Source organism: Leopardus geoffroyi, chromosome A1 (genome assembly GCF_018350155.1).
Source record: "Leopardus geoffroyi isolate Oge1 chromosome A1, O.geoffroyi_Oge1_pat1.0, whole genome shotgun sequence".
In the NCBI taxonomy this organism is placed as follows: Eukaryota; Metazoa; Chordata; class Mammalia; order Carnivora; family Felidae; genus Leopardus; species Leopardus geoffroyi.
Genome location: NC_059326.1, coordinates 55,232,237 through 55,246,736, shown reverse-complemented (window position 1 = coordinate 55,246,736; position 14,500 = coordinate 55,232,237). Strand labels below are relative to the sequence as shown.

The following is a 14,500-nucleotide window of genomic DNA, read 5'->3' as shown; positions in this document are numbered from 1 at the left end:
GATGAGAAGTTTGAAGTCTTGAAGAGTGTAACCACTGTGATATTGAAAGCAAAATGGCTATATCAGTAGTTACGCATTCCTTGAACATGTTGGAGTTCTGTCTACCCTGAGTGGAAACATCATTGAGCACCTTAGGCATTCATTTGTGACTCCAGAAATCTTATGTTTTAGTAGTAAGTGCTATGCTGTAAAGTCAGGAAATATCCTAACATTAAGAGAAAATTCTAAACAGACCCAATCTAATCAACTAGGGCCAAGCAAGAAGATAGTGTCTGCTTTTATCATGCTGAGCACACTAATCATCCTCTATTCAGTTCAATACAGATTAAACCATCTCCATAGAAACCAGCAGGAAGATATTTTGAAAGGAAGACATAATGTAATCAACACAGTAAAAATGTGGATACTATCCAATGACCTGTATTTCAGTTGAGAGCACATTTTTTGGTTTCTTAAAAAAAAAAAACTTAATCAGAAAAAAAATATTAATTTTAAAATTATTCAGAAAGTTAGGATATTTGACCTTATTTAATCCTTGAAACAGTTCAGAGTCATAAATTTGAATCTAACAATAGACTGCCACACTTAATATAATCGAACCAGTTGAATACATTTTGATTTCCACCTTTCTAATATGACAAGAAGTTATTTAGGTTTATTTATTTAATCAGTCATGCATTATTCTGAATTATAGATGAGTTCTAAATTATTAAAATAAAATAAGAAATCTATCCTTGTAAGTAGAACGTGGAAATTACTATGATCAAGGTCTTTTGGAGTGAAGAATATTAAAAACCTGGAGATACAATCAGGGATTACACATAAGCTACTGGATATTGGAAATTGAAGTAGTTAAAATTCTGCTGCTAGTCACAGACTAAAATTTGGAGTCACTACTCTCCATCATTAAATGTTCGTATAGAAAAACTATCATACACAAAACCTCCACAGTATAAAAATGATTATAGAAACACTGAACCAGAAAATTAAAATATTTTGTTTATTTAAATCAATAATAAAAAATATGTAAGTCCAGTATTTTGATAAATGCAGTATTTTGGAATTAAATTGAAAGTGTTCCTAATGTGTTGGGTTTTTTTATTCAAGTATAGTTAACATACAGTGTTACATTAGTTTCAGATGTACAATATAGTCATTCAACAATTCTATATATTACTCAGTGCTCATCATGGTTAAGTGTACTTTTAATCCCCTTAATTTACTTTACCAATCTCTCCATCTGCCTCCCCTCCAGGAACCTCTGTATTTAAGAACCTTTAAAAGTTTTAAGACTTTATTCCTCATCTCTTTTTTTTATTTGTTTATTCCTTTGGTTTGTTTCTTAAATTCCAGGTAAGAGTGAAATCATATGGTATTTTTCTTTCTCTGATTAACTTATTTCACTTAGCACTGTACCATAATATTTAAGTTGTTTTTTGCTTATATATTTTAGAATATTCAATAATTCAAATGAGTGATTAATTCTCAATCTTCAGGAAAATAAAATCTATCCTGAAATGACAAAACTTAAGGAAAATGCAAAAATTTATAATGAAAAAGGATTAAGTTATATTTTGTTTGTCAAATAGATTCCATTATTGGTATAAACATGAATTTGCAAGACAAGTAGTAAATAATATGTTTGCAACACCACACACACACACACACACACACACACATGCCCACAGGCAATATCCTTCCTTGCAATATTCCCTTTATCGCCTCAGAATTTACATATTGCTTGTGTATCTTTCTTTGTTTTAATGAACCTGGATTCTTTAATAATTCCCTGACTTTTTCATCATAGAGTCATTTTTTATTTACCACACTTTTCATCTACTTCATATAAGGATAGTCTTCACTGATATGAGTTTTTTAAATCCCAGAAATTACCCAGGTTCTTCATTGCTTCCTGATGGTGAAATTGATACCACTGGTATCAGGCAGAAAATTAGACATGTCCTTGATGGATATTTCTTAGCATGGCAGAATATTCCAGTGTTTATTAAAATTTTATTAATAAATAGTATAGCTGTGTTCCAGTAAAATTTATGGACATTGAAATTTGAATTTCAAAAAATGTTCACTTTGCACAAAAATAATTATTCTTCTTTTGACTTTTTCATCCATTTAAAAATTTAAAAGAAACATTTTTAGCTCAGGGATTGTACAAATAGGCAGCAAGGTGGGTATTGCAGTCTGTATGTTGTCAATCCCTGGTATAGACAGGCTACCATCTTATCTTTGGAACATCAGGGAATGATTTTGAATTTAAGAAATTCATGCCTGGTAAGACTAACTAAGACATGCCTGGTGAGAGAGAATTACATTTTCTAGCACAGAATAGGGACTTAAAAATTAATTATTGACTAAAGGAGGACTTAGTCCAGTGAAAGAGGTAGGAGAAATAGGAAATGATTCCTCGGAATGCAGGATCTGCTATTTAAAAAATCTACAACAAAGATGAACCATGAAGTTTTGGAGAGATCAAACCACATTTAGTGAGGCTGACCTGAAGACCATGAAATGTAGGAAAGAAAGTATGTGTATTGAGAGACTCATTTCAAAGCTTTCACCTGAGGTATATTCCTTTGCAAAAATGCATAATATTCTTCTTTCAGCATTGTTTAGGTATTTAAATGAGATAATTGATGCAGAACTGCTACATGGAAAGAAAACTTACTTTTTTATTCCTTATATATTAGCTTCTTTCCCAAGACTGTGCTTACTTAAATATTTCATTTTGACTTTATTAAATTTAATTGTTTATCTTGACAATCAGTGTTTTCATATTAATGTGGTTAAACTCCAAAAGTACTCTTTATCAAATTGGCCATTTTGATTTCATCATGAAGTTTATTTTATAATTTTTACAAATCTGTGAAAGTTGTTGATTATATTGTTATAGCTCAGATAAACTAAATTAAAACTGTGTTATTTTGTTTTGTTATGTTTTTTTTTTGGCTGGTAAGGACAGGAAGAGATTAAATATTGTGTTGCTATTTATAATTTATTTATAATCTATTTCTAGATTAGTTTTATTGTTCTGTTAATTTACTCAATAAATATTTACTGAGGGCACAATCAAAAGCAATTATCTCTATATTATAATTTCAAAAGACAGAAACTACTTTTCCCATAAAAAACAAATCCAAAGTATAATTAACCACCTTAACAAGAAAGGCACAATTCTCCACTGCCCTTCAAATAATCATGAATGGATTATTTATTCCATAGATGCTAAATAGATGGCCACTTGAGCATATATCACCTCCTCCCCTTTCCTGTTATGTGTATTTAGTGCTGAGCACACAGCTCAGTGAGCTATCAGCTATTATTATAATGCTATTTTCATCTTTAATGTTACACTTGACCTCTACATATGTGCTACTAAATAGGATGCTCTTATTAGGATGCTCTCCTCAATTTGTCACTTGGACAGTGAACTTAAATGAAAAATCTGTCCAGTCTATATAAGGAGAAATGTTTTAACAAAAGTTTTACTTTTTCAATGACATTTAATTCATTAGATCTGAGGCAATGTTGTTAATGGATTGAGTTAGAGGATACTGCCCTATGCATTTTGATTGTCATCAAAATTGTCTACCATTCCCTCTTGGCTCCATTCCATTGACATTTGTGGTCTTTGGAATGTCATGGAAGGAAGCTCCAGGTTACTCATTTATGAAATAGCAGCATAAAGATCTATAGACCTCACAGAAAGTCTACTTTAATAATTATTAAATTTTTGTAAAATGTTAGGTAATACAATTTTAGCCTTCAGATTAGTGTTCTATACCTCCCAGCAACACACAAATTATCTTTGTGAACTTAAATCATTACTAGAAACCAGTGACAGGGTTTATGAGTCAGAGAAACAGATTTTAAAACTTTTCTTTGGTCTATTTTCTCTTATATAGCAAGAAAAAGAACTATTAAATAAAAATCATTAGAAAGCAAATCAAAGGTAATAAAATTTTGAAACTTATCCAACATAATCAGCAACCCAACAAATATGGATTGCACACTAATTATAAAGTTCTATACTAGTTCAGGAAGAAAATATGATATTTTCTGTACTAAAACAAGTGATCTATAATTGTCAAATTATTTTTAGTGTTACAGATAACCAAGGTAAACAGATTGTTTCAAAGTTATCTGAAAAAATGTGGCGATAATCTGTTGATAATCTGTTGTAGCTTGTATCTTTGTTGTGACTCTTGATAAAGCTTTTTAAAAAATAACATTTCTAACATCTTTTTCAATGGGGAGGAAATACTCTCAGGAGTAATGACTTCTATCATGTGGATTAGGAGACATTTATAAATGGCTTGGGAGGTCTAACTATTTTTCCTGGCACTACTCAAACCCCTCCAAATCTTCCACAGGGCTCCTAGCACTTTATGAACATCTTTTAAAACCTCTGTATCTGGGGGCTCCTGGGTGGCTCAGTCGGTTAAGCATTTGACTTCAGCTCAGGTCAAGATCTCACAGTTCATGGGTTCGAGCACAGTTTGTAGGTTTGAGCACAGATTATGGGTTCAAGACTCGCATTGGGCTCTATACTGACAGCTCAGAACCTAAGCCTGCTTCAGATTCTGTGTCTCCCTCTCTCTGCCCCTTCCCCCCTCTTGCTCTGTCTCTCTTTGTCTCTCAAAAATAAATAAACTTAAAATAAAAAGAACCTCTGTATCTGTGTCAAAAATAGAATACAAAAAATATTATATTAGCATAAAATGAACCCCCCAACATTATCATCTGGTTCTGCTTACCTATTCAATCTTAACCTTTCACTTATCCATCTTTTATATCTTAAATTTTGGTATCCACAAAACTATATTCACCTTTATCAAAGTTCTACACCATTCACTCTCTTTTTCTGTTCAAACCATTCATTCTAAGCTTATTTTCGATGGCTTGGCTACACCAGTCAGTTTGTAACCTTTCTTATGTTTTTTTTTTTTCTCTCTAAAATACTTTATTCCACTACCTTCCTTCAATGTCCATATATTCTTAGTATGTTAGTACCTACCAGAGACAGTTAGTGCCCTAATAATTTAGGGGGAGCTCTTTGGAAGACGTCTCATTTAAGCTGATGTGTGAAGAAGAAGCAGTAGTTAAGCGGATGAAAGAAGAGAAGGCAATGGAGAGGAGGAGCACAGAGGGACAGACTTGTAAAAGTCATATGGTGAGAGATGTTACTTGAGCAAAACAGGGACAGAATTGACCAGGATGCCATATTAAGGAGTTCTATTTAACTTGGAGGATAATGCAAAACCCATGTGAAGTTGTCAAACAGAGCAATATGTGTAATCAGATGCATGTCTGTAAATGATCATCATTGATAATTGAAAAGAATTACTCAGAGGAAGAGGATGGCCCAAGGATGGAGGGACACCAATTTAAAGGTCTGGTAGTAATTGAGGGTTGGAAGATAATGGCCTGTACTACTTTGCAGGAGGAAGATAACAGTAAATATTTTGAGGATAAAATCAGTTACCCCTAATGATTAATTAAATGTGAGTTATGGAAAACAGAAGTGAGAAAGAAAGACCATGCTTGTGGCTTAGGCCAACGTTTAAACATTTGAATAAAAGAAGGGCTTTTATGTGGTGTAGGGACAAGTTCAAGAAAATATATGCAGTAGGCTTTTTTTTTTTTAATGTTAATTTTTTTTTGAGAGGAGAGAGAGTGTCTACAAGTGTCAGAGTGTCATAGGTCTGGGTCTGGAGTTGTCTCTTGTCCAGCAAAAGAGAGGACACAGGATTAAGATGCCAGAGAGGCTAATGTCTGGGGAGACAAGAGCCCGAGTTAAGGGTCCTTGCTCCATTTGAATTAAGATCAGAAGGCTTATAAGCATGATGGACGTGCACAAAGAGACAATGAAACTGTGAACATTAACTCATGGGTGTGAGGAAAAGGGGGTTTTGAAGATATGCAGTGTTAGGGATTTGGGTCAATACAAAACAAAATCCTGGCTCCTGGTGGAAGGTTGTGTGCAGCAGACATGAGGCACTACTTCAGTTTACCTAAATTTGCTTAGGGGACAAGAAAGACAGAGCTTGCTACCTCAGGGTCAACAAGGCACCTTTCTTTTGCTAACTAGCTCTGCTCTGGGCAACTTCACCCTGCTGTGGTCTATAGCCCAGTTTACCTGTTTACCTATTTTGGTCCTTCCTGTGAATGCAGCTTTCTGCTATTGTACTAAATTGGGGGGCATTTCCACCCTGAATCCCTAATCTTGTTTACCTAATTTTGGATATTTTCATCCTGAGATTTCCTATTTCTATACCTTTGTGCTATACTGAGGATCTTTGTCCTGTTTACCTAATTCGTTTACTTAATCTTGGATGCACATCCTGTGGCTTTCTATTTCTTTATGCCTTGTTAACCCATCAGTGCAAGCTTGGGGAATTCCTAAGCTTATTCTCCACAGCAGAGATAGAGGGAGAGACAGAATTCGAAGCAGGCTCCAGGCTCAGAGCTGTCAGCACAGAGCCCAACACGGGTCTCGAACCCATGAATTGTTAGATCATGACCTGAGCCAAAGTCAGACGCTTAACCAACTGAGCCACCCACGTGCCCCTACGCAATAAGCCTTTAATAAACTACAGTGTGATTCTGGTATTTATATGTAATTCTTCCTTAGCAGAAAGTCGGTGGAAAAACTTAACCAAAATATTAAGGAGAATGTTCTGATAAAACTTAGATGTTTTATCTAAGTTTTTATCTATCCATGTTCTGATAAAACTTAGATATTATTTTTTGCTAATACCAAGTATACTTTTTCTCTGGTTTCTTTATCATCCTGTCTACCAAACTTTGGATATAGAAGTTTAATAAATTATTTTCATATATTTAATATTTTCTTTATATTTCAGAGGTGAGGGAGGTGCTTTTCTCTGTAAAATATTTTCTAAAATGGCTATCAAAGAAGTGATGAGCTGATATCTGCATAAATGTGTAGGGTTTTTTTTTTTCCTGTATAAGCATGTCTGAGTACATATCTATATACTAAAGCAAACAAACACTATGAAGGTCAGGGAGGCTTATAGTCTTATGCACTAGAATTGTCCAAATGAAAAAATTTCTAGTTAAAATTCATGAGGAATACAAATCACCTTTATAATTGCTAAATAAGAAAAGCACCCCCCCCCTTTTTAAAGTTTATTTATTTATTTTTGAGAGACAGAGAATGAGAGCATGTGAGGGAGGGGCAGAGAGAGAAACAGAGAATCCGAAGCAGGCTCCGCAATCTCAGTTTGAACTCATGAACTGTGAGATCACAACCTGAGCCTAAACCAAGTTGGATGCTTAACTTACTGAGCCACCCCGGTGCCCTGAAAAGGCCTTTCTTTAACATACTTAATGCATAGTTTTATACAATGAGTGACTCAGTACACTTTATTACAGCTGAGCATCATTAAAGACTGATTTTTATAGTATTCTAAATTTGCTTTTTATTAAGGTAGAGCAGAACTGTCAAATAATAATAATAGCAATGACAGTAACAATGGAAGAAGAAACAAAGGACCTTAATTTTAGTAAGGAAGGATCATTTTACCCAAAGCTATATTTGTATCACTAATGCACATTTAAAAAGAATATTGTGGGGGGCACATGGGTGGCTCAGTTGGTTAAGCGTCCGACTTCGGCTTAGGTCATGATCTCATGGTTTGTGAGTTTGAGCCCCGCGTCGGGCTCTGTGCTAATAGCTCAGAGCCTGGAGCCTGCTTTGGATTCTGTGTCTCGCTCTCTTTCTGCCCCTCCCCTGCTCATGCTCTGTCTCTCTCTCTCTCTCTCTGTCTCAAAAATAAATAAAACATTTAAAAAAAATTTTTTAAAAAGAATATTGTGGTATACATTGTGTTCTCTGACTCATTAGGGTAGGAGGGAATTTGGGAATCTTGGTAAAAGGCATTACAATTCAGAATATTTATAAACAATACTATAACTTACCTTTTCTAGTTTTCCTTTTAGCTATTTTATAAAGCAAATAATCAGGACATATTAATCCTCATATATCCATTATATTCTTTTTATTTAAAAAAAACCCTCTCATTCTTAACCAATGAGACATGCAATGCTCTTTCAGTCACAACTTCTAATGCAGTTACATTTTATAGGTTTGGCCATATTTTTAAATTTAATTTTTAATTTAGATATGGCCAAGGTTCTCACCTTTGCTCTGATCCCAGCTCATTCTCTCTTTAAATCAGCAGAGGCAGGACTGACAGGAAGGGAATTAAGATGAGAAAGCAATCACCCTTGTGCCTCTCTATAATTCATTTCCCCTTCTTCACCCTGTGGCAATCACAGCAGTGGGTGAACAGAGGTGCAAACAGGGAGCATAGAGTCTCCCTGGATTTTGTGTTGAGTGTGTCAAATATTTGCAGAGGAGCGGAGCAATCTCTTAATAGCTACCAGGATCCACATATAAGAAATAATAATTAACAACCACACTTTTAACTTCTACAAAGGTAACTCAAAATGTAATAAAACTGTGTTGAGAAATCATCTGTTTTTATCAAGAAATCCTCTCACTTTCAAAAATATCATACAAAATGTATCACGCACAAATATTATAGTTAGAATATATTTATCACATGAAATGTTATATGAAAATAAATATTGATGGCCACACTGCCAAGCTTGACAATTTGAACATAAGTAGTACTTTGGAAGTCCTCTAACCAGACATGCCTTTTTTTTTTTATTACCCATCCATTTGATTTCCTTTACAATTTAAACATTTGTCTGTTACAGTAATATATATATATATATATATATATATATATGTATTTTATATATATGACATTTTCTTGGTTTGAACTGTATACAATTCATATAAAACTATGTGCTCTATTCAGTGCATTTCGTTTATTTGGCTCAATATTACATATTTATGACCTATCCAAATTGATATATGTAGTCATGGTACATTTGTTTTCCGTGATGTCTTTTACAATTTTATAAGGATATACATGATTTATTTCTCCTTTGTTCTATTGATGGACAGTTCCTGGGAAAATATTCAAAATATTTAATAATAAGTGGTACATAAAAATTGAAGTTAAAATAGAACTGTAACCACTCTGAACAAATTACAACTTAAAAGAAACAGCCATATAAGTGCATCCCAGCAAATTCCAACTTTTGGGATAGCTTCCTTTTTCTTCTTACTAAAATAATTTCAATATGAATATATCCAAACATTTACCTTGGTGCAAGTGTACTGACTTTTTTGTTTTTTAAGAAACTCACTTATCAGTAAAATTGCCAAATTTTTGAATACGTGCATGTCTATTTTTATTAAATGATACCAACTTGTTCATGGTGTTGTGCCGATTTCATGTTATCAGCTGTGTATGTGAGTTTCCCATTAATCCACTAGCACTGGTTTTTGTATGCTGCTTAAGTTTTCTAGCCTGGTGGAGGTAAGATGGAAAAGAAAAAAAAAACAAAAAACTGCCACATCAAACCTGGTGAACCGTACATAACCCAGATATCAATAAAGCTGGATCTAATAATATAATAGGATTAGTGATGAGATAGGTTTTGTTCTTCATGGAGAAAAGGGGAGCACTTAAATACCTGAAAGGCTAGTGAAGCAAAATGTAACAGGAAGTACTAGTTGTTCCCCACATCCATTCACCCCTTATTTTTAGGTGCCAAATTTTATATGCACACGTTAACATCCAGCTAAAGATAATAATTCTTCGTCCTCTAACAGTTGAGTGAAGCCAAGTAATTAACTTTGGGCAATGAAATGTAAATGGTAATGATGTGGATTATTTCTGGGTCATCACCTTACAGATAAAGCCACTTGTTCTTGATTCTACATTTTTCTTTCATTCTCTCTGGGAAATGGTGATAATTAGAGCAAATTTGGGAGTTTGGTTTTGATGACAGAAGTACCACCATCATCCCCTCAAAGCTGAAAATCTTGTTCTAGTATTTTACCGAGTAAAAATAAACTTGTATTTAAGTCAATATATTTGATATTGTCATAGCAGCTTAGCCTGTAGCCTGCCTAATGCACTTGAAAAAATATTTCTCTATACATTCCTGTATTTTCAAAATAAAATCTATAATGAGAAAGAAATCTCTGTATCTTTCTATCTACATAAAAACTAAAAACAAATAAATACAGCAGATGTGTATAGTACATAAATAAATCTCTTTAACAATACAAAGTAAACAGGAATCACTAACCATATCACAAGTCATTTCTAGATATACGCTCTAGCTAGAATATTAAAAAATATATAATGAATCAGGACTCAATGAATATTTTTATTTATTTTTGGCTATATTGCAGTAAAATATTTTAGGTTTATATTTCTACTTATATGACCTGACTTTTGTTCATTTTCTAACATTTTCTTTACCCATAAATTACAGATGGAGTTTACATTGAGAATTCTTTTAAATCAAAAATACTGTAATTTGCGATTCATAAAGATTTGGTTAAATGAGTTACTAAGTATCTCATGGTGAAACAAAATTTATTTAACTATTACTACTTTGAAATAAGAAAGGAAATACCAGTGACTTTTCATTAAATTAGCATGACATTTTAGTGGCCATGGACAACATAATTCCTTAGACTGTGTTATATTGCCAATGCAGTTACCAGTAATTTGAAAATATAAAGTTCTATTTTACAACACCCTTCTCACAAACATTCAAGGTCAGGAAGAAATAAATATAATTTAATAATATTTTAATATTAAATCAATCACCGAGTTTCAAGATTCCAGTCTAAAAGCTTTGTGGATATTTCTTCCTATAGACCTGCAAGTTCCTACTTGTAGGTAGGAAGAATGCATAGTTTTATTTTTTTTAATTTTAGGTGTGGAAGAAGAACTGGACTTCAGTCCTCAATTTATAGGGATACAAATGGAATTTTTTATAAGTTATAAAAACCTCATCTCCTGAAAGCTATACTTCCACATAATGGTGGGGTCAGAAGTAGGTCCAGAAGCCACGCATTTGAGTTTCAACTAAAGATAATATTCTTTCATTAAATCCTTATTTCTTATTTTTGCATATGCATATCCTTATCTACTTTTGCATATGTTCTTTACATTTTTTTTTCAGTGAGAAAATTGTTTTTTTATTAATTTCAGTATCAGTGCTAACAATGTTGACTTGTAATGCGTGAAATTAAGGTTTTTTGTAATTCTCATTAGCATGTGAGAAAGTTCCTAGATCTTGACGATTATATCAGTAAATGCATTTAAATGTTAGGTAAAATAGCTGACCCTGCTTTCTAGTACACACACCTTCAAAGTACAAATTGAAATTTGGTTATGGTACATCTATGCATTTCAATAATGACACTTTGCCATGATTTTTCAATGCATTACTTAACTTTAATTTTTACATGCTGTGGTTAAAAATCATGGTAGAATAATTCATTAATTTTTCCCATTTAGATATTGCCACTGACACATTTTAAAGACAGTATTTAGCCGCTAGGCCTGGGAAAAACTCAAAGCAAAAGAAACTAAATTTCCTTTTCTCTTTGGACTAAAATTTGTATTCAGAAGGAAAATCCAACTTCTTTGAACATGCAGGTGAGGTCTAATGCAGGTTTTCTATTAACTATGGTCTCCTGGGTTTTGTATGCATTATATGTGAAGTGAACAAACTCACTGGTACGATTACCTCAGCCATCAAGGAATAAAACTAGTGAACATGCTTTCCTTTTTTTTCTTACCTTTATAGGTATATCTCATTTCATTTTTTACTGATTAGTGGTCTACGTGTCACTGATTGAAAAGCAATTCAAAATAAACCTAAAAGTGTAAGACTTCAAAAGAACCAGAATTAAATTCTTCTGGTGCTACAGAGAATTAACATTAGAATTGGGGGGAAAAAGTGCTTTATTCACATTTAGAAGTATCATATAAATAGTGTGTTTATGTAGATATTCAAATAACAACTTTTTTTTTCCCCTGGGGGCTCCTGGGTGGCTCAGTTGGTTAAGCTTTGGACTCAATTTCAGCTCAGGTCATGACCTCATGGTTCATGAGTTCGAGCCCCGGGGAGGGCTGTAGGCTGGCATTGTGGAGCCTGCTTGGGATTCGTTCTCTCCCTCTCTCTGCCCCTCCCCAGATCTCTCTCTCAAAATCAATAAATAAACTTTAAAAAAGAAACAAACAACTTTTACCCCCTGAAGATTATCAGGAAATGCAGTTTATTGCAAATGGAACCAGAGAAATATTCTTAATGTGAAAGAGACCCTAAAAATCTATGAAATAAATGGCTGAGAGGTATGTGCAAGATGTGGGGACGGGAAAAGGGGAAGACAGATATGCGGTTTATAGATGGAGTGATGAGAAGAATCTCTTACGATGCAAATGATGACTCCACCTCTTTATAAAGATAGGCTAATTACATGAACATAAATTTTTGGAAACACTATGCATAGCATCAATATACTTGAACATTATATAAAATTACTTGCATATCTATAAATGCAGTAATGAATGAATTTCAGGATTCTAGAAGAATGTTTTGATAAAGTAATAACATACATTTCTTTATGATTACCTTAAAAATAATAATAAAAAATAAAAAGGAGATCATGCATCCTAAATCTAATTCAAGGTAATTATGCTCTGAGCATTTGGTAGGTTTTTTTTTGTCATAGTGGTAATATTTTTATTCATATTAATTATAAAATCTATACTTGACTCAGAAATCAAAGCACTCTTGAGCATTTGGTAGGCCTCCCTCAATAATGGGAAAGATGTGGTCTTATGGACAATGACAAAAACCTTCCAAAGTGGAGTTTGCCTTTTGTGTGATCATATTGATATAGTACATTAACTATTACTAAAAGTCAGCGTAGCTGCATGGTAAAATAGTGCTTTTTTAGTTAATCAACTTTATTTTAGTAAACAGTTTTAGATTGACAGCAAATAGAGCAGAAAATCCAGAGAGCTCCCACATACACTACTCCCTCTTCACCCACTCCCATAAAACCCCCACTATTGACATTTCACTTCATAATGGTACATTTGTTATAATTGAACGAAGGTTGAAAAACGATTATCACCCAAAGACCGTGGTTTACATCAGGGTTCACTTTTGGTGCTATATATTCTATGTGCTTGAACAAATGTATAGTTACATATGCCCACCATTGTAGTATCATACAGAATATTTTCACTGCCCTAAACCTATTCATCCCACCTTCTCCATAACCTCTGGCCACCATTGATCATTTTATTTTTTCCATAGTTTTGCCTTTCCCAGAATGTCATATCGGTGACTTTAAACAGGATATAAGCCTTTTCAAATTGGTTTCTTTCTGTTAGTAATATGCATATAAGGTTTCTCCATGTCTTGATGGCTTGATAGCTCATTTATTTGTATCTTTGAATAATATTCCTCTGTCTAGATCCAACAAAATTCATTTATCCATTAACCTAGGACATCTTGGTGTTCCCAAGATTTGGCATACAAATAAAGCCTCCACTCTAAGTAAGATATTTTCTTTGCCTGGTTTCTTTCAAGACTTTTTCCTTATATTTTATGAAATGTTAATATGATGTAATTAGGTAGTGTTTATATGAAATGCGAATATAACTAGGTAGTGTTTTAGCGTCCATCTCCCTTCGTGTTCTCTGAGTTTCCCAGATCTATGGCTTGGTGTTTGACATTAACTGGGGACATTCTCAGTCATTACTGCTTCAGATACTGCTTCTTTTCTTTTCTTTCTTTCTTCTCCTTTTGGCATCCCCATTACACCACTGTAGTACCACAGTTTGAGAGTGTTCTATTCTGTTGTTTATTTTTACAGTCTTTTCTCTTTGCTTTTCAGTTTTGGAAGTTTCTACTGTCATATCCTCAAGCTCACAGATTCCTTCCTCAGTTGTGTCCAGCCCATCAAAAGCATTTTTCTTTTCTGTTACTCTGTTTTATATCTCTAGCATTTATTTTTGTCTTGTTTTTCTTAGAATTGCTATTTATTTGCTCACAATGCCCATCTGTTCTTGCATGTTGTCCACGTTTACCATTAAAGCCTTTTATATTAATCAGAGGTTTTAAAAAATTCCTACATTCCTGCCATATCTGACTTTGCTTTTGTTGCTTGTTAAGTCTCTGTAAACTGTGTTTTTGCCTTTGAGTATCTTTAAAACTTTGTTACAAGGTGGGTATGCGGTACTGCATAAAAGGAACTGCAGTAAACAGGTCTTCGGTGATGTGTGGGCAGCGTGTGGGGAGATGGGCAGTGTCCTGTGATTAGTCTCTGACTTCTGGGAAAGCCTTTGCCCCTACACTGTGTAAGTTGTGACTGTGTCCACCAGTCTATCCAACTTTGAGGGGCAGTATCTTGCCCCCTGACTTCATTTCTCTGCCATATCCAAGACTAGTTATTGATTTTTCAGTTTGTTCAGCTTTGTACTTGTCATTAGGATGAACTAGCAACTTCTAAGCTCCTTATATTCTGGACTGCAAACCTGGTTGTTGTTGTTGTTGTTGT

At 33.7% G+C, this 14,500-nt stretch overlaps 1 long non-coding RNA gene across 1 annotated transcript in view; it reads right to left on the bottom strand.

The window, feature by feature from the left end:
- Positions 1-728: 728 nt before the first annotated feature.
- LOC123599154 overlaps positions 729-14,500 on the bottom strand; it is an 85,343-nt gene continuing 71,571 nt past the window's right edge. The window contains exon 4 of the long non-coding RNA XR_006713013.1: positions 729-796. This is a non-coding gene — a long non-coding RNA (uncharacterized LOC123599154). The remainder of the gene's footprint in view (positions 797-14,500) is intronic.